This window comes from Polypterus senegalus, chromosome 12 (assembly GCF_016835505.1).
Source record: "Polypterus senegalus isolate Bchr_013 chromosome 12, ASM1683550v1, whole genome shotgun sequence".
Classification (NCBI taxonomy): domain Eukaryota; kingdom Metazoa; phylum Chordata; class Cladistia; order Polypteriformes; family Polypteridae; genus Polypterus; species Polypterus senegalus.
The window spans coordinates 3936735-3961728 of NC_053165.1; the positions used below are offsets into that span (position 1 = coordinate 3936735).

The 24994-nt window shown below is 47.3% G+C and overlaps 1 protein-coding gene across 3 annotated transcripts in view; it reads left to right on the forward strand.

Annotated features, from left to right (window-relative positions):
* LOC120540379 (chemokine-like protein TAFA-1) overlaps positions 1 to 24994 on the forward strand; it is a 251517-nt gene that overhangs the window by 145035 nt on the left and 81488 nt on the right. The window lies entirely within an intron of this gene.

Sequence of the window (24994 nt, forward strand, 5' to 3'; positions counted from 1 at the left end):
AATGAAGGCCTGAGCCAGTGGAGGAGCACCAGGGGCTAATGAGCTCATCTATAAGCGGCGCACTGCGCACCACCAGATCGGAAATGCCAGTGAAGCACGTTTGCCCATCCAGACCGATGCCTGCTAGGGATGGGCAGCACAGACGTCCCCCCCACTCGCCCGGTCCGATAAAACTGGCGAACAGGCCAGCTGTGCAGCTTGGTGTTTGTGCGCCATCTGCTTGAACGTGTCATCTCTATTGTGCGCTGGCCGCTCACTCTGGGAACGCAGACGGATGTCAGCACAGATGAGTGCACACCGCCGTGTCCTGACTGGCAGATACAAATAAAACCTGAAATGGAAAAATTATTAAAGCCGAGACGGCGAGATCGGAAGAAATGCAAAACGGTGCGTTTCATTTGTATTAATATGCGAGGTCATCGATGAGATTTCAAAATGAGAAAGAAAACAATTTAAATATGGAGAACGTCTCTGACTGCATGTCATGCGAGTCCCATTGGCACCTCAACGGTGGCCTGTTTGGCTTCTTCTTGCACAATTTACCTTCGTCCAAGGCGACTTAACACTGAGGTACAGCTGGCTCCGTTTCTTTGTTTTCTTCCTATTGGAGCTCACAGGCAGGTGAAGTGACCCGCTGAGGGTCACACAGTGGGGTCAGAGGTGGGATTTGGGTCACACAGTGGGGTCAGAGGTGGGATTTGAACCCATAACCACTAAGTCTTAACCACTACACCACACCCAATGGATGGGTAAACCCATTTAATGGGGTCCAGTGAAGCAGGCGCACATGCCCCATCTCTTTATATAGCGTCTTTCATAGCTCTCCATCGTTCAACTTTATAACTTTTAAGACTGAAATGGGTTCACTGTGGGTGGCAAGGAGGGCCTTTCTGGCTCACTGGAGGACGCGCTCAGGTTGCACTCTTTGTTTTGCAGCGGACGTTGGGGCCTTTTCTGTGGGTCTACATTACCCAACTTGTAAATTTGTGACGATTTATCAAAGTGACTTACAACATTCGAGACACAACTGGTTCCATTTCTTTTGTTTTCCAATTGCTCAGGGTCACACAGTGGGGTCAGAGGTGGGATTTGAAACCACAGCCTCAGGGTTTGACCACTAAATGTTCACACACTGAGTGAGCGGTGACAACAGAGACAACAGGCCCCTCTAACAAACAAACAAACAAACTTGTGTTTGTTCCTGTGCTCTCCTTTGTTAAAATTGTGAGGAGGCCATGCGGTGTTTTCACCTCCAGCTTTTTATTGAAGGACACTGGTGTGTTGTGTTGTGCAGGTCATTCCTGTTGGGGGCAGCCAGGAGTCTCAAGACCCCTCTGCATATTGCGGGCCTCTGGTGACAGCGGGTGTCCCTTAAGGGAGCTCTCACCCGTAGTCCAGCAGGAGCTAGAAGGGACCCCCGAAGTGCTTAAAACCTAACCGAGCTGAGCTGCAGACCCCCCCAATCCGCCAGTTGGTGATCAAATTACACCCATCTGATAATGTGTGGCTGCCTTTGCATTACAAGTCTGTCATGTTATGTGACACCTCCATTTGTAATTTGTGTCTTAAGTCGCTCGTCCCACTGGGCTGCCCAGAGGAGGTGCACCGGGTGACAGCCTGACGTCCACTTGAGTGGCTGGCTTTATCCTTCACAGGCCTACAATACTCTCAGAGTTCAAACTTACACTCTGAAGTGTCCAGAAGTGAACTAGGCAGGTAGATAGATAGTGTCTGGCGAGCCCCAAACCCCAACACTAACACACTTGCACAGCCCCGGGTTCAAATAATAGAAGGTTTTATTATGCATACCTCCAAGTGTGACACAAACACCGGTCTCCTTCTCCACAATCCTTTCTTCCTTCCTACCGCACTGCCCTCCTCCAGTCAAGTGCTGCTCCACTACCTCCCAGCTCCGACTCCCAGGAGTCAAGGAAAGCACTTCTGGGTCGCATGGAAGTCCATTACAGTAGGGAGCTTGTCTCCCTGTAGCGCCCTCTCATGGCACCCAGTGACCCCAGCAGGGCTGCTCTGCTGAAATGCATCTCCCAGCATGCCCTGCCAGTGCCCTACTCTGCATCGACATCTGAGGCTGCTGCCATCTAGCATGCTGAAGGAATAAAAAACCTGCAGCGACGTCTTTCTTTTCCAATGGGGTGTCTGTCCATCCCTTTTGGTTCTTCCTTCCAGGTCTGATCCCTTCTTCCTCCCTGCTCGAGATGTCTATATGCCTGTTGGGAGCCTCCCGTCCGGGTAAGGAACCATCCCCTCTTCTGGCTGGGATGCCCATCCAGCCCATGTGGCATCTACAATAGATAGATTGATAGATAGGAAAGGCGCTATATGACAGATACATGAAGATAGCAAAGACATTATCATAACAACTGCATCACTTTGCCATCCTGCTCCAACTGATCCTGGACAAAGACAGCAGTGGAGACGCACCCCTCTACTGCCAGTCCGACAAGGCCGGGACCACCCTTTAAAGCTTAATATTAACAATAAGATGGCGGAGTGTCACTTGACTTGGCAGGGCACCTTTAATGTTAGACGTCTGGAGAAGAATAAAGTGGAGCATCAGAAGTGTTGTCACACGTGTCATCTAAAAGGTGGATCTTTTATGTTGGCATTGTGACAAAGTGGACGCGCATCTGGGACAAGGGCACGTCCTGGAAATCGCGGAACTTGACATGAACCTCTGGAATGCCTGAAAGGCCAAGGAGGCAGAGACGTTGTGGAGTTTTCATCCAGGAAAACAAAACCACAAATGAAAAGGGCATTTCAAAGGTTTGGTTACTCAGGTGCTGCAAACAAACACACAGCAGTCCACGCCAGCGCGTCATTGACATTCATTGTGCTACGATCAGAAGGTCAGCAGGTGGAGTGACTTCTTACTGAAAGGTCAGCGGGGCAACTGCAGCGATTCAGGCCCAGTGTGAGCCCCCAGGGGCTGCGCAGATCCACAGGTTAGTAGATCTGAGACATAAACGGCACTACAGAACGGACAGGTATAAAGTCGCTATACAGAACAGCCTACAGACAGGTAAAGGAATACCTACAGAAAGGTCTGACTAATGGACATCGGCGCCGCATAATGAACGGGATAGATAGATATCAACAGGGGAGGCACTACACAAAATGATAAGTGGGGAAAGGCGCTATACAGTAGGAAAAGAAATGGGCAAAGGCACACACATAGTATAGTGCCTGTAAATACTGAGGATAGGTGAGGAAAGACTCCACGGAGAACAGGGAAGTGCACCTGTAAGAGATGGGAAAGACACTCCATGATAGACACCTGAGTCACCTATAGAACAACGCTTGGAGAAATAAGGGAATATCACCAGGCAGATAGATAGGGGGCACTATATAATAAATACATAGGTAGGTAGGTAGGTAGGTAGGTAGGTAGGTAGATGGATATGATAGATGGGGAAAGGCGCTATATGATAGAAATAGAACAACGTTCAGATAAATAAAGGAATATCAGGTAAATGTGAAAGGCACTATATAATAGATGGACACATACAGACATGCCATCCATGGACACCTGAAAGGTGGGTTTGCCCCTGGCCACTAGGTGGATGTCAGTCAGCCTTTAAGATGAGGATACTGGGACAGCTGAACCCTGGTTTCCCCATTAAATTGTGTCCAAAGATAACCTGTGGTAGGGGGGCTGGGGGTCTCAACCTGGGTATCACCGTTCCAGGGTGCAGAGCTCTTTTCTGTGCTGTCCCTGGTTGTTTCATTTTGGGGTCAGCAAACACAGCAGGGTCCCCAGTGGCCATTTCTTTCTCATGCAGGTGTGCCGTGTGCTGCCCATGTCACCTCTTGCCAGTCGGGTAGTCCATCTATGCCCTCATTAGTCTTTCCTTTTTCTTTCTTTTTCTCATACTGTACACCAGTGCCAGTGCCATTAAAAATTCATCGCTGTCTGGCTGGCCCTTTGTGTTTGGGGCTGTCGATAGGCAAGCTAATGTCAAACCTGAGTGCCATTCACTCGAGGTGCCAGCCTTTTAACGAGCTGAAGCCAATTTAACAGCTCAGACGCTTTTATTACTGCCAGACTCGTATTTAGCATAAGCCATTCTAATGGCACATTTCCTTAAGATATGCCTCTCATTTACAGCCCAAGTCATTTTAGTGAATCACCGGCCTCAAGTCACAGCAATCGCGTCCTCGAAAGAGAAGAAAGCAGTTTGGTCATGGCGATTATCAAATGGGCGCCGCTTTTTTAATATGGCACTCAAGTCTGCGACTCTGAATTACTCTCAGATTACACCTCCACGGGAGAGCAGCTCCTTGCCTCACAGCCCTATCTGCATACTAAGCTGGCTGGTGCCTTCGAGCCGAGGAGCAGCTCACCGCGAGCGCACGGGCATCTGACTGTCAGCTGCTGCAGCGTCGAGGAGCCTTCAGGCTCGTTTAGTGAAAGAAAGAAAGAAAGAAAGAAACGCATCCCGTCGAAGCTGCCCTCCATCGACTGGACACGTGGCATCCAATCAGCTGTCAGCGTTTGTGCTTTATGGGCTTAGTGGGCGAGGGCCGCAGTCACAGCCTTATGTAGCGTCTGCCGTAGCAGAGCTGATCCCGAGTGTGCTTGATGTGGGGAGTGCAGTGCCGCCTGCCATTACATAGCACCTTTAGGATCTAGCAGTGTCTGCTCTGTCTGGCCAAGCTGTCATATAGCGCCTTTCGGTCTGTCTGTCTGTCTGTCTGTGCGCTATCTTCATTTTATATAGTGCCTTTCAGTATTTGGCTATTTATTATATAGTGTCTTTCGCAGCTATCCATCTCTCTTTATTTCTGTTAGTGACTGTTCTGTTTGTGTGGGTTTTTTTTTTTCATTTTTATAATTCTTCTCAGTTTCTAGATATTGATTATATAGTGCCTTCCCTATATTTCCATCTGTAGTTATTTCCTATATTAGTGCATTTTCTCTATATTTTATATTAGAATTAGAATTAGAACACTCTAGACGAGAACAGGCCATTCAGCCCAACAAAGCTCACCAGTCCTATCCACTTGTTTCCTCCAAGAAAACATCAAGTCGAGTTTCAAAGTCCCTAGCGTCTTACTGTCCACCACACTGCTTGGTCACTCATTCCAAGTGTCTATCGTTCTTTGTGTAAAGAAAAACTTCCTAATGTTTGTGTGAAATTTCCCCTTAACAAGTTTCCAACTGTGTCCCCGTGTTCTTGATGAGCTCATTTTAAAATACAAGTCTCGATCCACTGGACTAATTCCCCTCATAATTTTAAACACTTCAGTCATGTCACCTCTTAATCCTCTTTTGTTTAAACTGTAAAGGCTCAGCTCTTTTAATCTTTCCTCAAAATTCAACCCCTGTAGACCTGGAATCATCCTAGTCGCTCTTCTCTGGACTTTTTCTTGTGCTGTTATGTCCTTTTTGTAGCCTGGAGACCCAAACTGCACACAGGACTCCAGATGAGGCCTCACCAGTGTGTTATAAAGGTTGAGCAGAACCTCCTGTGACTTGTACTCCACACATCAAGGCGCTATATAACCTGACATTCTGTTAGCCTTCTTAACGGCTTCTGCACACTGATGGGAAGTCAATAGCTTAGAGTCCACTATGACTCCTAAGTCCTACTCATAAGGTGGACTCTCGATTTTCCGACAGCCCATTGTGTATTCAAACCTAACATTTTTACTTCCTATGTGTAATACTTTACATTTACTGACATTAAATTTCATCTGCCCAAGCCTGTCTGCTGTCCAAGTCCTTCTGTGATGATATAACAGATTCCAAATTATCTGCTAATCCACCAATCTTGGTATCATCTACAAACTTCACCAGCTTGTTCCTTATATTCCTATCCAAATCATTTATTGATATTAAAAATAGCAGCGGCCCCTGCACTGCCCCCTGCTGGTCACCACTCTTAACATCGGCCAGTTCTGATGAGGTTCCTCGCACCATCACCCTCTGCTTCCTGTGTCTGAGCCAATTCTGCACCCGTCTAAAAACATCACCCTGAACTGCCACTTCTTTTAACTTGATGCCCAACCTCTCATGTGGCACCTTATCAAATGCTTTCTGGATATAGTGCCTTTCAATACCTTGGTATTATGTAGTGCATTTCGTATCAAGTTATATTTTTATTTTATTATATATTGCCTTTTCCGTCTATGTATCCCTTCATTTCACCATCTCACTATTGTAGATGCCACATGGGCTGGATGGGCATCCTGGCCAGGAGAGGGAGCAGACCTGGATGGAATGACCAGGAAGGGTGGACGGGCAGCCCGTTAAAAAGGAAAAATATCGTTGGGGGTTTTTTATTCCTCCAGCACACTAGAAGGCAGCAGCCCTGGTTATCGGGGCCCAGTGAGAAGTCAGCAGGGCATGCTGGGAAATGCAGTCTGGCAGAGCAGCCTTGCTGGGGTCACGGGGGACCACAAGTGGGCACTGTAGAGTGATGAACTTGCGTGTGATAGGGCATTGGCCCTGGCACTGGAAGTACTCCCGCGCCTGTAATTAAAGGGGCCGCACTCCCTTACTTAGGCGGGTTAGAGCTGGGAGGTAGAGAGGCAACACTTGAGAGGAGGAGGGCAGCGCGGTGGTGAAAAGACTTGTTAGGAGTTTATTGTGATTTATCTGAGAGGACCTTTATTTGAACCTGGGACTGTGCTTGTGTGTTCGTCGTGGGGTTTGGGTTTCCGTCACACCGTTTTATAGTGCCTTTCCTATTTATCCATCTGCCTATATCTGTATTTATTGAATTGTGTCTTTTCTGTCTCTCTCTCTTTCTCACATATAGTGCCTTTTCTATCCAGTTTGTATTTGTGGTCAGTATTTTATAAGCAAAGTGCAGTGAGTGGGGTAACAAAAAGGAGACGTCTGCACCTCCCCCCACAGGCCTTGAACCCGTGTCCAGGTGGCACCCCCTCTCCTCCATCTTTCTTTATCTCTTCAGTCCATCAGACGCCTCTGTCGGTGACTGGGTGGAGGGTCCCGAGTTTAAACCCCGAATCAACGTAAAAGCTGCATAAGTAATAAATGATAATTGTCTGCAGAGATCCATTTTTTTGAAACAATTCATAAGCAGTTCACAATCTGCTTATTGGAAAATGGCTGCGATCTAATAAGACGGCTGACATGTTTCTAGAGACGCGTCACGGGATTATCGATCGCCTCCCGAGATGATCTGCTCAAATTCTGCTAGACGTGCAATACGGCTCTAATCAATGTTAGGGCGTATATTTTTAATATATAAATGAAACCAACTGTCAAACAAGTGTGACAAAGTTATTATCCGAGTGATTGCGCCTTTCTGCTGGTTTCGAAGCACAAAGAAATTCTTACTCAAAATTCAATTTAAAACATTGGGCTGTTTTCTTGGCGCCGGCGTCTTTACGCGTTTGTGGCTTAAACTAATCAATAGGCACCAATGCGCTTTTCACTTGTAATTAATTTTCTTGCTGAATATAATACAAAATGTGAAGAGTTATTGAGCAATTCATATCTGGGGGCTTCACAGCTCAACACCTGGGGTGCCCAAAGACGAGAGGCGCGCCGCCAAGAAGAGCGCGCGCTGGGTTTGTGTGTCTGAGGGTCCGTCACCCATAGCTGCCCGCTGTTCTGAAGGTGCCACCGTCCATCCATTTGTCCATCTCTGACACTCCCACTCGCCAGGCAAAATAGGCTGGCATCCACAGAGATGTCTTGATTCTCTCTTCTCCTCTTGGTAACGGGTCCAAAGTGGTGGGCTCCTTCGATGAGGGGTCTGCTACCCATCAAGTGGTCCTCTCAGCGTTTCTTGGGGCTGTTCCTGTTGGTGAAGCACACAGTGACAATGTCGTCAGACACAGAGACGTGTGGCGTTTACACCACGCGCTGCCAAACGACATGCAATGCAAATTAAAGCCCCTCAGTAGGTTCAGTGGCCACTTCTGTCAAGCTGCCAGTAAACTTTCCTTGCTGTTCAGTCGCGGTCCTGCCCGCTCCGCCATTGGATGAGCTGCTTTTCACGTCATTATTGAGCTGCCATTCCAGCAGCCTTCTGTTCAGGTGCGTCTAAGAACGCTTTGATTTTCAAACAACTCTCACGATTGCCACACGACCGCTGGCTGTCTTCTTCTTGTGCTTTCCGCCCCACCTGCCCACATTCAGAGCGCCCTGTGCCACCCCTGCTGTTCCTGCTGCCACCCACCTTCGCTGGCTTCTGTGAATTTGGGATTGGCGTTGTGATCTCAGGGATGGCGGGAAAGGAGAGGACTCAGTCCGGCAGTCTAGCAGCAGGAATGATCCTTTGAAAAACAACACCTTTTTGGTATATTTGGACCAATTGTGATGTGTAAGTGCAGTCTGTGCCCCGTGCCAGCCTCTTTATGACCTGCCATTGGGCACAAACACACAGTGCACGTACTCCATGTGTCACCTCATTTCCATTAAACGGATTATAATTCAGACATCAAAGCACTTCCTTCAAGCTGAGAACGTCGCCCCTCTGCAGATCCTGCTGTCTCCATCCTCCTTGATTCGAAAGGCCTTAGCAGCCACTTTACACATCAATTACAAGTCACTTAACAAATTCCCGTTTCCTCCTGCTTTTCTCAAAGTGAGAGCTGGCATCGTCAGACGCATAAATCACCTGTGTGCCCACAGACAATGGCAGCCTGCTGATTACAGGATGGCCACCTTCTGGACTGTGATACGCATGAATGCCACTTGAAGTGGGTCACCAGCCTGGCATGAACACCTGTGAGCCGGCAGCCCTTCGACCCTATCACAAAGAATCAAAAGAGACGTCAAAGATTTGGGGACTTCGAGGAAGCTTTTCAGCCTCAATGGGCTCAAGTAAGCCTCGACCGATTTATGGGGAGATTGGCTCTCTTTGACGGCGGCCGAACAAATGAAGCCGCTTCCCGTTTAAGAGGAGTTGTAAGGCTTTGGGAGCAGGAAGGGCGGCCCGGGGGGGCGTTTCAACTCTGAGGCTCCACTCTGTTGATGAGCCAATCAGATTGGACGTATCCAGTCATTTGCATTTGCCTTCACAATAAGACCATGTCAGGGTGTCATTCTTACAAAACATCCTTACACGGTGAATAAGGTTGAGGTTGTGGGGAGAGTAGTGAGGACTATCGAGTGGGCGGTGCCATACAGTGGGCGTGTCTTGTAGGCATGTTGTGTGGTGGGCATGTCTTGCAGTAGGAGTGTCCTGTAGTGGGAGTGTCTAATAGGCGGAATGTCTTGCAGTGGGAGTGTCTAGTAGGTGGAATGTCTTGCAGTGGGAGTGTCTAGTAGGAGGAGTGCCCTGCAGTGGGTGTGTCTTGTAGTGGGAGTGTCCCTTAGCGCTGCAGGCCAGAGCTATGACCCTTCAATGAGTTTTTGCTTTATAAATCATAAGGTATAAACATGCAATTCAACTGGCCATTCAGCGGACCTCCTGAATCTCAGACCTTCAGGGGTCTGCAGCTCTCTGAGGATAAAAACAACTTGGCCACGCTGGGGTTTCACCCCAGATTTCTTTCCCTGCTGCACCCTGGAATTTGTCCCATCCTTTGGCTGTCTCTGGTGGGAGATTCTGTAATAAGATGGAGGCAGCTGCAGGCTTAGGGTCTCGTATAAATTTAAACATTGAAGATCAACTGGAAAGACGTCATTGCCACAATTCTGTGAGCTTAATGGAAGACAAGATCCCTGACCAATAAGTAAGGGGCAGAGGCGGACCTCGATGACGACCACATTGTTAGTTCTGTGCCTAACTCTTCACATTTGGATTACAGAACTGGCAGCCTGCCTTTTGTTTCAGTTTGTGCCATCATTGGACCACCTTCTTTGAATGAGTTTTTATTGAATTGCTGGGTCGGGGTGTCTTCTTTTGGACTAGGGGGCATTGTGATGAGGTGCTTCAGAAACTTAAGCTCGTGAAGTATTGTGCCAACAAAATAAATAAATAAAATCTCAGCGGGGACCTCCCCCCATACATATATGAACACTGCGGGGGGCAGACTTTCAGCTGTACGATGTAAAATGCATCACGAGGAGGAAGAAGACGCCGCCAGTAATTTAGTTCCACTTCAAGCTCTGATTGAGATCCATTTAAAGGTGTAATGCGAGTGCGGAGGAGAAGGAGGCTCCTTAAAGGGGGCTAAGACCCTGAAAGCACCAAATCCTAGAAGCTCCCCTGTTTTGGAGCTGGCCTTGTTTCCCCATGTTCAGCTTTGTGAAGCGCCTGCTGACTTTGACCATGCTTCTGCCAGGACAGGCCTCGGGCCTCGGGCACCGTCCTGAAGTGGACAGTGAGGTGCAGAAAGTGAAGTTACGGAGTGAGGCGTCTCCGTGTCATACACTGTGACCTCTGCCAGCCGCCATGGTCAGTGTGCCGCTTGAAGAGACAGGCCTGCTCGATGATGAAGCCCTCCTCGGCGGTGGCAACACGATCTGCCTGAGGGAGCCAAGCGAGTGGATATCCAGTGTGCCCTGATTAAATGAGGAGTTTCTAGCAAAGAGCTGAGTCAGCAGGCCTGCCTCGCTCTCCTCCTTCAAGTGACATTATCCTCCGTCTTTAGAAATATGAGCCCGTCTCATCTGTGTTAAAAGATGTTCACTGTGAAGTTTCACCCTGGCATTTGGGAAATGGCAAAAGCATAAAAAGACAAGGATGGCGGAGAATACGCAAAGGTCCAGCACCAGCACAGCTCCGGGAGGATGTGCCAGTCACTGCCAGGCTTAGTCATGGCCACTGTTGCTCAACCCCCCCAATTCTGGTGGTTGCCGCATCTCTTTCTCTTACCTTTTCTTCTCACTTTTGAATATTTAGTAAATAAATCTTTAAAGTTAAAGGGACTTGTGCCAGAAGTTTTATGGTTTCCCCTCTCCCTTTTTCAGCCTTTGTTTCACTTTAGCCTGTGTAGGACATGAAGCCTGCTTCTTATGTTTGGGGTCAGGCTGGTTTGGTCTCTGGACCTCACATTTTGTTTAAAGCTTGTTTTGGGGTTTTGTGAGTTGGGCGAATCTTAAGACCCCCATCCTGATCCCATTTCTTTTCCAGTCCCAATATTCACCAATCACCCTGCATCATCAGTCTCTTCCAGGCCTCCATGCCAGTCCTATAGGTGGCAGCTGCTCTCCAGAAACCTCCAGAACGTTGGCCAGAGCTGAGCTGCTGGGGGTCCTTTAGGTTTTCTTGTGTCCGGGATGATCCTGGTGGCCCTGCACCTCGGCTGATGTGTTCCCTTCATTCAGGGGTTTCTCAGGTGTTTTTGATGGCCTCAGGTATGAAGACCCCAGACTTCTCTCTGTCAGACACCTGAAACTCAAACAGAGGTGAGCGTCTGAAGTTTAGCCTTAGGTTCCAGCTGATTTCTGCGTTTACTTGTAATTTTACTTATTACTTGATGAGTGTCTGCCACCATTTTGTTTTTTTTGATTTGGGACTCCCGTTGTTAGAGGGGCGTGTCCTCAGAGGTCGCACTCGCTGTGACCTTTAATGGATTTATAATGTCCTCCTGCGTTTGCTCCTGTGGTTTTCAACTGCGACTTTTGTCTCGTTTTCGGCTTTGATCTCTCGGTCTCCTGGCAGATCCTCGTCAGTTCCCTGACATTACATCCTCCTGGTTTGTCCAAGTTTGTGGATGTGAGAAATTGAAGACCCCCATTCTAAGGAGTGCTTCAGTCTGTTTTTTGTTAATTGACTCCAATCGTCGTCTTGTGCTTCTTTATTTGCCTTTTCAGCTCCTCCGCTGTGTCCTGTGGTGTCACCTCCTGGCTTGATTAGCACAGAACTGGACTCGGCTCCCCTCCTGGTCCTTTCTTCAGTTGTCCCCATAAAGTGAATACAACGCTGTCGCCCGTCACGCCGTCCCTTCCTATCAAACCTCCCACCCGCCCCTTCAGCATGGCAGCCGCGCTGGGAAGTGGCTTCAGAAGGTCAAGCGAAATCAGAGAGTGGAACACTCGAGACTTCGGAATGCATTTCTGTTTAAAATTCATACCTGTCGTCTCTGCTCTTTCATGTAAATTCCATGTTTCTTAATGCAAATAATTGAGAAAGAGAAAGACTCCCCCAGCTGCTCCTCCACGTTTGAATTCATTTTCAGCTTTATAATTTCCTCCCCAAGGCATCTGCGTGCACAGAGCGGAGTTCAGCTCCAGCGATGTAGGTTATCGCAGTCTGTGATTCCGCATGATATCCATTTCCCGCATTCCTTGTAGCCATTGTGGAGTGACAGGGCCAGAAAATGAACTTGGAGAAGATGCAAATGAGAAGGCGTCCTGCCGCCATGTGCGGCCCCTCGATGACCACGAGTGGCCGACTCCGCTGGGCCTTTCAGGTTGGCTCTGGTGATGGCACCTGGGGGGGCTGCTCTCTTCACGACGGTCAGGATCAGACCTGTAGAGCCGCTGAGTGAGGGGATACGAGACCACCTGGTCATCCCCCCACTGGGCAATGTACCTGACATCAGTGATCTCCATCAGGCCTCCTGTCTTTCAGGCTTCATGTTGAAGAATTAGATGATGAGGTCATATGGACCTCTGGCCTTCAGTCCATCAATGGAGGGACTTCATGGTGCCCTGAACAGAAAACCGGAAAAAGAACAGCAGAGAAAGTCAGGATTAGTATGGAGTGTGGAGCCATGATGATGATGATGATGATAATTCAGTGCATATCCAGAATATCAGGGTTACAGTACAATGAAGCTGTGAGCGAGCCATGTCACAGTAACGGGTTGTTAGCCATTTTATAAAGCGCTCTACTGCATCAGCCTGGTGAATTTCTATCGGTAAACCCGTATTTCAGATTTTAGCAGAAGGCGAACCGCTTCTGTTAAGTTTAGCTCTCGGAATTCTAAGCAGACCCTCATTTGAAGATCTAAGGTTACGATTTGGAGTGTAAGGTGACAGAGATGATTGAAGGCTTTGTAAACCAACAGCAGGATTTTAAAGTCAACTCTAAATGGCACAGGTAACCAGTGTAGCGACGCTCAGACTGGCGTGATGTGCTCAGATTCTCTTTTCCTAAACTACTAGACTAAACTAACTATCCACTATGAAATATTAAAAGTTAAAATAACAGAATACAATAACACAGTCCATCTTGAGAGACGCTGCTATTTCTCTAAGATTATAATTAACAATGCTAGTAATCCCAGAGTCTCATTCTCTACGATTGATCGTCTGCTAAACCAGGTAACTCAAAGGAATGCCTCCTAAGTTCTTCCAGTGAAACCTGTGAGGCTATCGCTGTATTTTTCAATCAAACAATGAATGATATTAGAAATAACATAGTATATCTCTCCAACACTAAGGATCCTCCTAAACCCCAGCATTCCGTAAGAAACAAATTAAACTCTTTCACCAGGATAGATTTACTAGATTTACAAAAAATAATCTCTCAATTAAAACCCTCCGCCTGCGTTCTTGACCCGATACCAACAAATTATTTCAAAGAAGTATTGGGCGTGCTAATTGATAATATTCTTGACATAGTAAATTCATCATTAGATACGGGGGTCTTCCTAGACTGTCTTAAGACTGCTGTAGTTAAACCCCCTACTTAAGAAACATAATCTTGACCCCTCGGCTCTTGAAAATTTTAGACCCATCTCTAACCTGCCTTTCTTAAGTAAAGTTCTGGAGAAGGCAGCCATTATGCAGTTAAATGACCACCTCAATAAACCTGCTATTCTTGATAAATTTCAGTCGGTTTTAGAACAAATCACAGCACAGAAACTGCACTCGTTAAAGTAGTAAATGACTTGCGGGTGAATGCAGACAGAGGCCATTTATCTGTTCTCATCCTCTTAGATCTGAGTGCTGCATTTGACACCATTGATCACAACATTCTTAGAAATCGCCTTAGTCAATGGGTGGGCCTCTCTGGCAGGTCTTAAATTGGTTTGAATCCTACCTGGCAGGAGAAAATCTTTGTGAGTTGTGGTAATCAAATCTCAAAGACACATGATATCCGATATGGTGTTCCACAAGGCTCTATCCTGGTCCGCTGCTCTTCTCAATCTACATGCTTCCGTTAGGTCAGATTATCTCAGGTTACAACGTGAGCTACCACAGCTATGCTGATGACACACAGCTGTACTTATCAATAGCACCTGATGACCCGACTCTCTCGATTCACTAACACAATGTCTGACTTGTATCTCAGAATGGATGAATAGTAATTTTCTCAAGTTAAATAAAGAGAAAACTGAAATCTTAGTGATTGGCAATAATGGATACAATGAGGCTATTAGAAATAAACTGGATACATTAGGATTAAAAGTCAAGACGGAGGTAAAAAGCTGAATTTTAAATCACATATTAATCAGATCATTAGGACAGCATTTTTTCACTTAAGAAACATAACCAAAGTTAGACCTCTTATATCATTGAAAGATGCGGAGAAATTAATTCACGCGTTTGTTTTCAGTCGACTAGATTACTGTAACGCACTCCTCTCAGGACTACCAAAAAAAGACATAAATCACTTGCAATGAGTGCAGAATGCAGCTGCTAGAATCCTAACTAGGAAAAGAAAATCCGAACACATTTCTCCAGTTTTGATGTCACTACACTGGTTACCTGTGTCATTCAGGATTGACTTTAAAATTCTGCTTATGGTTTATAAAGCCTTAAATAATCTGCCCCATCTTATATATCAGAATGTCTGACACCTTATATTCCAAATCGTAACCTCAGATCTTCAAATGAGTGTCTCCTTAGAATTCCAAGAACAAAACTTAAAAGAAGTGGTGAGGCGGGCTGCCTTCTGCTGTTATGCACCTAAAATCTGGAATAGCCTGCCAATAGGAATTCACCAGGCTGATACAGTAGAGCACTTTAAAACACTGCTGAAAACACATTACTTTAACATGGCCTTCTCATAACTTCACTTTAACTTAATCCTGATACTCTGTATGTTCAATTCATCATAATAACTATTCATGGTGGCTCTAAAATCCATACTGACCCCAACTCTCTCTTCTGTTTCTTTTGTCTGCGCCACCACCACCAACTCAAAGCATCCTGATGCACCAACATTGATGGACTGAAAGCCAGAAGTCTACGTGACCATCATCATCAGGTCCTTCCATGAAAACCCTAAATACAAAGAGGACTGTTTGACTTATGTTAGGTAGAATGTCCAGAGGGGACTGGTCAGGTGGTCTCTTGGTCTGGAACCCCCACAGATTTTATTTTTTCTCCAGTAGTCTGGAGTTTTTTTTTTTGTTTTTCTGTCCACCCTGGCCATTGGACCTTACTCTTATTCGATGTTAATTAATGCTGACTTATTTTAATTTCTTATTGTGTCTTTTATTTTTCTATTCTTCATTTTGTAAGCACTTTGAGTTACTTTTTGTATGAAAATGTGATATAGAAATACATGTTGTTGTTGTTGTTTCTGAGTTCAGATTCTGGCCGCTCCATTCTGCACTCGTCGTAATCAACTGATGTCTTTTTTTTGGGTTGTCCTGAGAGGAGTGCGTTGCAGTAGTCTAGTCGACTAAAACCAAAAGTGTGAACTCACTTTTCAGCATCTTTCAGCGTTATAAGGGGTCCTAGTGATCTGATTAATAAGCGATTAGTGCTGTCTGTAGAGGATAAGTGAGTTGTGGAGTGAGCAGAGTGTGTCGCTCTGGACTGGAACCCATAAGGCTAAAAAATGAACATAAGCAAGTGATGGAGTGAGCAGAGTGTGTCGATGTCAATGGATACCTCACCAGGCCCTAAAATCACCCCTTAGAAGATAATAATTGAGGGATGGAGTGAGGCGAATGTCTCGGTGTGTTGAGTGGCGACTCCAACGGCTGTGTGATAGAAAACTGCAGAGAACTGGAGTGAGCAGGGTGTGGTGGTGTGGAGTGACTCTCATAAGACCAAAGGGTCACCCTGTGGATGTTAAGACAGGAATGAAGTGTGCGAGGTGTCTCATGAAATCACCCCTGTTAAGAAAAGTGAGGGATGGAGGTAGCAGGGTGTGTCAATATGGAGGCCATAAAATGAACAAACAGAAGGTAAGCAAGGCTAGGAGTGAGCTGTGTGCTTGTGTGTTAGTGGATATCTCATAAGGCCGTAGGAAGAAGAGTGAGGGCTGGAGTGAGCGGGGTGTCTCAGGTGAGCATAACATCACCCTTTTAGAAGTAACAGCAGATCACTGCTACAGAGGACAAGCAAAGGATGGAGTGAACCCCCTAAGGCTATACGATCACCCTGATTGAAATGGCGTTTGGAGTGAGCAGAGTGCTACACTGTGCAGTGGCACCCGTAAGGCTTTACAACCACCCTGTCAAAGATAATCGACGAGTGGATTGAGCGGGTTTGGAAAATGGAGGGATGGAGGGAGTGTGTCCGTGTCGAGGGTAATCTCCAAAGTCATTACGGTCTTGTTTCCTTTTAGGGTAATATAGCTCCCTAGTTGGAGTAAGTTCTTTTACAATCGCAGAGTTTTAAGTAACCCAAAACTACAGTATATTGATATAATGTAAAAAAAGGCGCTATCCCTCCCGTAGTGATACGGCGGTAAAAATCACATAAGAGAAGATAACTTAGCTTTCTTTAATGACGGTTTACGCAGCATTACAGACCAGGAAGCCGTGACAACACTGTGTGTATAGTTTGTCATTTTCGTCGCTGTGCTGAAAGCATTTTCAGGGTAGATGACGATATCACCCATCCGTCTGCCAGCTTCTAAGTGTTTGGCTGCTGTCCAAGCCTTTTATACTGGTTCCTCTGTGCAGGCCCCCATGTCAGCAAATTGTCCATTTCCAAACAAGGAAAGAAGATCCCGTGATCACTTCCAACAGAGGACAAAATACCATAGACCTGTCTTTAGGCGGACTACGCATTCCACAAGCTGTCTCCGTCCATCTTGTCCTATGCTTGGCTAAGCACTTGTAAATGCTGAGAGCCGGTGAGGGATGGAGTGAGCAGAGTGCTTCTTTCTCAGACGTAGCATCAGTCCTGTAGCCCGGGCTCACTGAGTGTCTTTGAGCCTCATACATCCTGGTCTGGGTGGTCCAGCAGAGACCGATCAGCCGGCCCCCACTCACCCCACCTGTGTCTGGGTAACTTTGGTCCGTGGCTCACTTCTCTTCACCCACAGCCATCTTGAAGCCCCCTTGATGCCCAGGGGATGGAATGTCTTACAGAAGGATTGGGCAGCAAACCCTCTACAGCCCACCTCTATGGGCAGACATGGTGTCCTCCAGCAAATCTTCCTCTCTGAGGCCCCCTCTATCCCGTCTTCTCAGCACGACCACCTGTCAGTGTTTAGGGGTAAACAGTTAAGAGGGTGGGTGCTTCAGAATTGTGTGGCACATCAGAAGGTCCCTCCAGGATCGGCTGACACCTGGGCCACCACCTGGGGATTTGAATAAGCAGGGTGCTTGAGTATGGTGGGCACCTCATAAGGTCACCTCATGGAAGGCCCCTATGATGGATGGAGTAGGGGGGATATAAAAGTATAGAGCATCAGATCAGCTGAGCCCCCCCACTTCCCATCCCCAGGGTCCTCACAACCCCCTGAAGACATCATGCCCACCCACTCCCCCAAACAGCAGAGTCACAGAAAGTCAAGATGAAGGCCCGCTTGCTGGCAGTGCCTACCCAGCCCCGGGCTCTGTGCCGTATCTTCCTGGAATGTGAAGTAACTGCGGGGATCACCCTGCTTCTAGTGGCCGCTGGCGTTTTGGCTGGCATCGGCACCTAAGCTGCCCGCCGGACTCCTAATCCTTTGTTTCCTATCCTGAGCTCTCATATCTCATTAATCTTTTTGTCACAAATGGCTATGAAATTCTTTCCTTTCTTTTTGTGCTTTTTCAGCCCCTCTGAACCAAAGGGGACGTCCATTGTTTTTATTTTTACGTTAAATGACTTTGTTTTATGTGTTTTTTTGCCCACAGGCCCAAGCAGAATGGCAACTATGCCCAAAAGGTAGTTGGCATCTGTTCTTTTCCAGTTCTTCACCTTTATGATTTTGGTGGCTGTGTTTTAATGGCTACTTTGGGTCTGGCTCACAATAAGTGCAACATGGTCTGGCATTGTAGATGGCACAAAATGGCACACAAGTCTTCAATGACTGGGTGATGGGGTGGGGGCTCCTGGCAAGCATACCACGTTAACCTGTCAGTCCATCTATGTCTCTAGATAACCAGATTTCCACACCCATGGAAACATACAAAGAGATGGTGTCTGGGTGACACTGGACAGGCGTAGGGTAAGTCCTGCCAGAAACCCATGAGTTGGCAGAAGTAGTCAGGGGGCACAATACTCCATAACTGTGAGTGGTGGCCTAGAGGGCACACACATTTGTGAGAGTTGGCAGTGGAGATTTGTCACTTGGACCAAGATGGACCCTGCTGTCTGAGACATAGAGATGGCAGGCAAAACAGGAGGTGCCATGTTGGCATGGCTGACAGAGGGCAGTTCACTTGAAATTACTGGCAAATCAATTCTAAACAAAAAAATCAATCAATAGCCAGGACGTAGTACCTTGTGAAATGCCAGGCAGCAGGTTTCTTATTAAAGGCTGAAGTGCTCCCATTCATCTGATCACATGCCAACTATATGTCATGCCATCTGGAGCACGTCCAGGATGCCGGTGTGATTGGGAGGATTTGATAGCCGCTGGCTGAGTTCCTGCTACCTGCTGTGCCCTTTACACTACAAAATGATGATGAATTTATCAATTCACGCCCACGGGTGATGTTGGCAGGCATTCATCTTGTCCCCAGTTCTGGCCGCTGGCAGACCTGAGACCTTTCAGAAGCATTTTGACCGTCAGATGGCAGTGCTGATCGCACTTTCTCCATTATAAGCGGGCAAGTAAATTGGCAGTGCAACTTTAGATTAATTGCCAGTCCATGCCAAAGCCCATTCACATGGACACCAACATAAGTGTGCCCCAAGAAATGTCACACAGAGAACGTGTGACCTCGGGGCTTGAGGGGCAAAAGCACTAACCACTGTGCCACCACCTTTTGAATCGTCTTGTTTCTCCTTTCTCAGTTCTTCAATGATGAAGTGCACTCATTTAAATGACCACATTCTGGGTGCACTTTGCATGCTGTCAGGGTGGCATGTTTTCTGTTTTTTCCTCTCATATTCCATAGACATGGAGGGCAGCTTGATTACAGGGTCCGTTCTGTTCCTTGTCCAGAGTCCAGTGAAAGTCTGACTTGGATGCCACATGTCGTCATCCTCCAGCACCAGAACTACCCGACCTCCACACTTGCTCTTACCTTACCTTGAATTCCTGACTCCATCGCCCTCTAGTGTTTGTCATGTGTACAGAGTCCAGTGGAGTTCTGACTCACATGAGCTAATCAACATGCCACACGTCGCCATGATGACGGACAAGAGCCACATGACCACAGAACTTCTGTCTTCCGTACCTTGAAATGACAACAGGAAGCCCTGAGGACATCGCCCTCTAGGGTCTGATCTCGCTTATGTTGTCATCATCACATTTGTTACTGATTATGTTTTTTTTTTGTTTTACGTCTTGCCCGCCATTTTGTGCTACCATCGTTAGTGCCACTTCCCGCATTTCCAGGGGCGTGGCCTCCTAGGTCTGACCTGCCGGTAATCGGCATGATTGGATAAAAGGTCAGGTGGAGGTTTCTTTCCTTATCCAAAAAAATAACACAAACCTCTAATAGAAATTCTAATCGCGTTTAGTTTGATTTGACTTTGATTCTCGTCTCGTCTCGTCTTGTTTGCAGTTGATTGTTATTGGTTTGTTTAGTGTTTACACGGATATCTCCCAGTTTACTTGCCCTCTCCCTGGCAGGACAACTCATTGAAGGAATCCCTGACTACACTGCCCTCTAGTGTCTGACCGCTGTGGTGTCCTCAAGGGTCTGAATTCTGGTATTGATGATATCTCGGACTAAAAACCCTCCAGTCCTGATGCCATCCTTGATTACTTCGCCATCTTGTGTCTGAGTCCCTGACTACACTGCCCTCTAGTGACTGATGGTCTACCCGCCTACATCGCCATCTAGTGTCTGAACTCCCCTGTTGTTCAAATCCCGGACTGCATGAGCGTCGAGTGTCTTTTAGTGTCTTTTAGAGGTTTGCTAGCAGACACAGTGGTACAAGTGTGGGTCCATCAGTTTCGATCACATTGTGCATTTAGGACCCTCTGTTCAGTGGATATGCCCGCCCTTCTTTATGCATCTTGTTATCTTTGATCATCGGACATTGCAGCCCTCTTGTGGACGCCCGGGACGTTTTGTCATGTTGTATAGATAGACAAGGTCCTTAGTGTCACACGTCTGAAGTGCTCTCTTTTTAAACGTACCTTCCTCCTGTACTGTCATGACTGGGTTTCTGTTTGTAGTTTTCACGTGTTTATGTTGTTTTTGGGCTACTGGAGTTGTACATTTCATTTCTAATGTTAATTTTTCATTTAATCATTTCCTTTCTTAGTTGTTTAATGTTTTGGCCGCCATCTTGTATTTGAATGTTTGCCGCTGTTGTGGAAAGTGCCTTGCATTGTAGGGGCGTGTCCTCAGAGGTCATGACCCGCAAGTGATTGACGCAGTGAGTTCAAAGGTCGGCTGATAGTGTTGTGGATCCAATCCCGTTTGGCTGACCTCCTTTGCGTTAAGCTTTTCTCGGCTCGGACCACTTCAGTGACGTTTTTACGTCTGATTTTTGTCTCGGCTTGACCAGCACGTCCGCACATTTCCTGGTTTTGTGCTTTTTCTTTCCCACGTCTGTCCTCCCAGTACTCTCAGAAATGATCTGTCGGCTCACTGACATGGCAATCCCAGGCTACATGTGTCACAGCCCAGCAGTGACGCATTGTGTCCCATACGTGGCGATGCCATCAATTACTTGTGTCCCTTTAAAAGTGACCCTGACAGGAGAAGGCTGTGGACGTAATCAGTGTCAGTCTGAAGATGAGTCCTCCATAAGGCACATCTCATCCATGGACTGTCCGCTCCACAAGCCGAGATCTGAAATGGAGACTCCAAAGCACTGGACTCCCGGTGTGTCTCCATTTGTGTTCATTCATTTGGGCGGCTGCACTGTCTGTCAGGCCACCTGCCTTTGAGGATGTCGTACTCGAGGTCGTTCCGCAGATCTCATTTGCCGAAAGGCGCTATATGCAGTAAGGCTAGTTGGTCCATTCATCCTCATGTTGTGACATTATGACACCTCTAAACCACACGCCACTGAATTCAGCAAGTAAATGGATGGGCGACCTCAAATCCCAGAACCGATTCACGCTGAGTTAGGGGGCTTGGACTGAGGGGAGGGGGGCACTTCTTGACTGCCATGAATCAGAATCCCCTCTTGGCTGTTAATTAGACTGACGCCAACCTAAACCCATCACTTTTGGCCATGAATTAGTGCGTGGCCATTGTAACACATTTACAGTTTGTTACGCCACTGCTGGGCCATTAGGCGCCTAATGGCTGTCACTTTCTCAAATGTGCTGCCTGCATTGTGGCAGAGGTGTTTGCCATTCATCCCACCTGAATGTAAAATGTCAACGTCACCCACCACTGAAGTGCCAGTCACACCAGAGCCGTCACCCCAGCCCAGAAGCCTGCCAGTGTGGCCTCGCTGGAGCCCGCGTTTCTGTGGTGGCCAGCAGGGGGCCCTCGTGAAAATCTTCCTTCTTCTCCTTAAACCAACTCAAATAAAAAAAAGGCCCTTCCTTTGTGTTTTGGTCTCGCTGCGGCTCATCCTTGGCTTTCATTTCTTTTGTTCTTGTTTATTTCGTTGATTTTGTTCATGTCATTCTCTTCGTATTGTGTATTTCATTGTTTTTCTCTTTTTCAATCATTTTGTAAGTTTTGTCTCCTAATTTGTCTACTTTGTGATCGACCTCAAGGAGTCACGGCCTCCTGGCGCAGCAGCAGATTACTGTGGTGTGGCCTGTAGAAAGGCCTAGTGGGCGCTCAGCTCTCAGCCACCCTGCTCATGTTTGTTGTGAAAAGTGGCAGGCGGACTACAAAAAGTGTCAGCTGACCTGCCCAGAAAAGACCTTAGCCCGGGCAGCCAGTCCAGACCACTACCAGCAGGCTATCGGCCCACAAATGGCTATAAAAGTTCAAAACAAAATGTACAGAATGTCCTTCAAGAGAGAGGATTACCGTCAAACCTCTGGCTTGAACAGACAAGTCCAAAAATAAGAATCTTTATAAATCAAGAGTTTATTATGAAAAAGTAAAAGAATGTGTTATGTGCTGGCTGGGGTACTTTTACATTCATTTTTAATGTCCTTTTTGGTCCTTTGCTTATTTACGTTAATGGTGTTATTTATGTTTGTGAAAATGTTTTTTATTATTTTTATTTATTATGTACTTTCTACATGCATATATTTGTTTGGCCCTGTCCCTTATGTTTTGTGGGTGGTTCCATAAATGGGCGGAGCCAGTTGTTGGCAGGGAATTTGAGAGAAACACACAAAGACAGACAAGGACTCAAAAACCGGAGAGATTAGGAAAAGCCGAGTGACAGGAAAAACGAAAGACTAACTCAGAGTCAACAAGCGAGAGCAAAGATCGGACATTTCACTCTTTTAGGGCAGGTGTTGACAAAAGTCGACATCCTGGGGTAGAGGGCGATAATCAGCTGTAAACGGTGACAAAACTCACCGTTATGTTAAAGGCATTCCCTCTGTGCTTGGAGGAGGCTGATAGGAGTTGCAGTCCCTCTGTTTGTAAAGGCTCATGGGAGTTGCTGTCCCTCTCCCTGTAAAGGCTCATGGGAGTTGCAGTCCCTCTCCCTGTAAAGGCTCATGGGAGTTGCTGTCCCTCTCCCTGTAAAGGCTCATGGGAGTTGCTCTCACTCTCCCTGTAAAGGCTCATGGGAGTTGCAGTCCCTCTCCCTGTAAGAGCTCATGGGAGTTGCAGTCCCTCAGCAGCACATTGTATGCACTTTGTGGTCGTTTTCTTTGTATTTTACTGGCGTTTTCCGTTGTTCCACTCGTGTCTAATCGCCAAAGAAGTGAAGGGGGAGGAAGTGCTGAAGTGCAGGACCTGACCACAGAGTGCCACATAGAAGGGATTTAAGACATTTTATTAAGGTCTACACAATAAGGAGTTTAAAAGAGGAAAATGGGGTCCCACAGGACCCTCCAAGACCAAACACATCAAAGCCAAGTAATTCTCAAAATTGCAAATAAGCAGGGGACCAAGGAGACCAGAGAGTCGTCCTGCTAGGAGTGTTTGGGGGCTTTGGCCCCTGCTCTCCTCTTTTGGCCGTCATCTCCTGGCCTGTGTGTCAGCTCACAGTTGTCCTCGAGTCCCCTTACTTGCCCACAATGGTTTCAAGTTATGAAAAGAATCAGCCCAGTAGATGCCGGCCGCTACTTTAAAATGCATTCTTCGAGAGGAACACAGGGGCACAGATGGGAACTCATGAAGGGTTCACCCGCAGACGGGTACGCGACCAAGTAGTGTGGTGGGCAGCAGGGCTTCAGTAACCTTCAGAACTCAACTTGGTGTTATTTTGGGTAAATTAGGCTAAAAAGATGAACACACTTTCTGGGCTCATCCCCGGTGTTCCAGTGTTTTAAAGGCGGTGGTCCCACTTGAACCTCAGGTGACTGACACTGAAGGGTCTTCTGGGGGTCATGGCATTCAAAGGGTCCAGACTCCCACACCTCACCTGCTGAGCTGTGAGCCAATGAAAGAGATTCCGGTTCAGTCCCACTGCTGACTCGCTATGTGACCCTGAGCCAACCACTTTACCGTCCTAAAGCACTCCTGTACCGGTGGGTGAAGTCAGGCGCTATACAGTTAGTTATTGGGGTCAGAGGTGACCTGGCGGTCACCAGGAGCTGGAGACGAGTGACACCAGAGGTGTGAAAACGTGGGCGAGGCAGCGAGGAGGACGAGCACCAACACACAGAAGTGTCCGGGCACAAGAGTGCCACCTAGAGGCCTTCATTCTGAGCCTCGTCACTCATGTTGGTGGGCTAGGCGCGGGTTCAGACAGGTCCAACAAAGCGGCTCTAGAAGATGCAGTGGTCCCAGGGCACTGCCGAGGTCAAAGCCTTTCTCACGCTGCCCTTCCTGAAGGGCATTTCCTTGCCTACTGCAATAATTGAAAATTAAGATTTTGCCGTGTAATAATTAAATTGTCCCCTTTGAACCTTCTGTGAATTAACCTGCATATTAAGACGGCTCTTAACACTCCACCACGAGGTAGCATAACGCGTTTTGACAGCTCCTTAATTAGCATGCGGCCCAGCGTTTAGATACTCTAATGTTATGGCCGCATTTTATTTGAAAGGATATCTCATTTGCTTTTTAATTAATTATAATACTCGGCTAGAAAAGTGGGGTTAGAGCCTCCCTCGCTGCGTCCCGGTGCTTACCTGCAAACTTTGGAGCTCCGACTTGAATATAATGAGGAGCTCGGGGTGCTCCAGGAAGGCGGCCGATTGGCCGGTGTGTCGCACGCCTCGCGGCCAGTAACCCCACCGTGGAGGAGCGCCGGCCACCTCTGTCTGTCTCATGAATAAGTTAAGGCCTTCAGCCGGCCGCCCTTCACAATCCTCAGTGTGTGTAGCTGGGCGGCACAGCCAACTGCACACGCCATTAATATTGATAAGGAACTGATGGCCAGGAGAGCACTGGCGTGAGGGGCCGCAGTGGGCACACAACTCCTCCATTGTCACTGTGCCAGCTCTTTTTATGGATGCTCTGTCCAGTATGGCACCTTGCATGAATGATCCACTTGAGGGGGACATCAGCCTGAGTCGTACTGGAACTCTCTACAGGGCCAGGGTGAGTTTGTGATTTTTAAAAAACGGACCCCATGCTGCTGACTGGGCCACCTGAAATGGGGAACAGCCTCTGCTTTATGTAAAGCCTTTGTGTGGCGAGCACCACTGGGGAGCAGTTTAATGTTAACGGTAGACGACTCAATAGGGGGCAGCACTCGGACTGGAGGAAACAAAGCAGGGGCCAAATGTGTAACAATATGGAGCGTCCCTCAAAGAGGGACCTGGAGAGAGAGAGATGTGAAGGCGCTATATAAAAGATGGGCAACTAGGGATATACA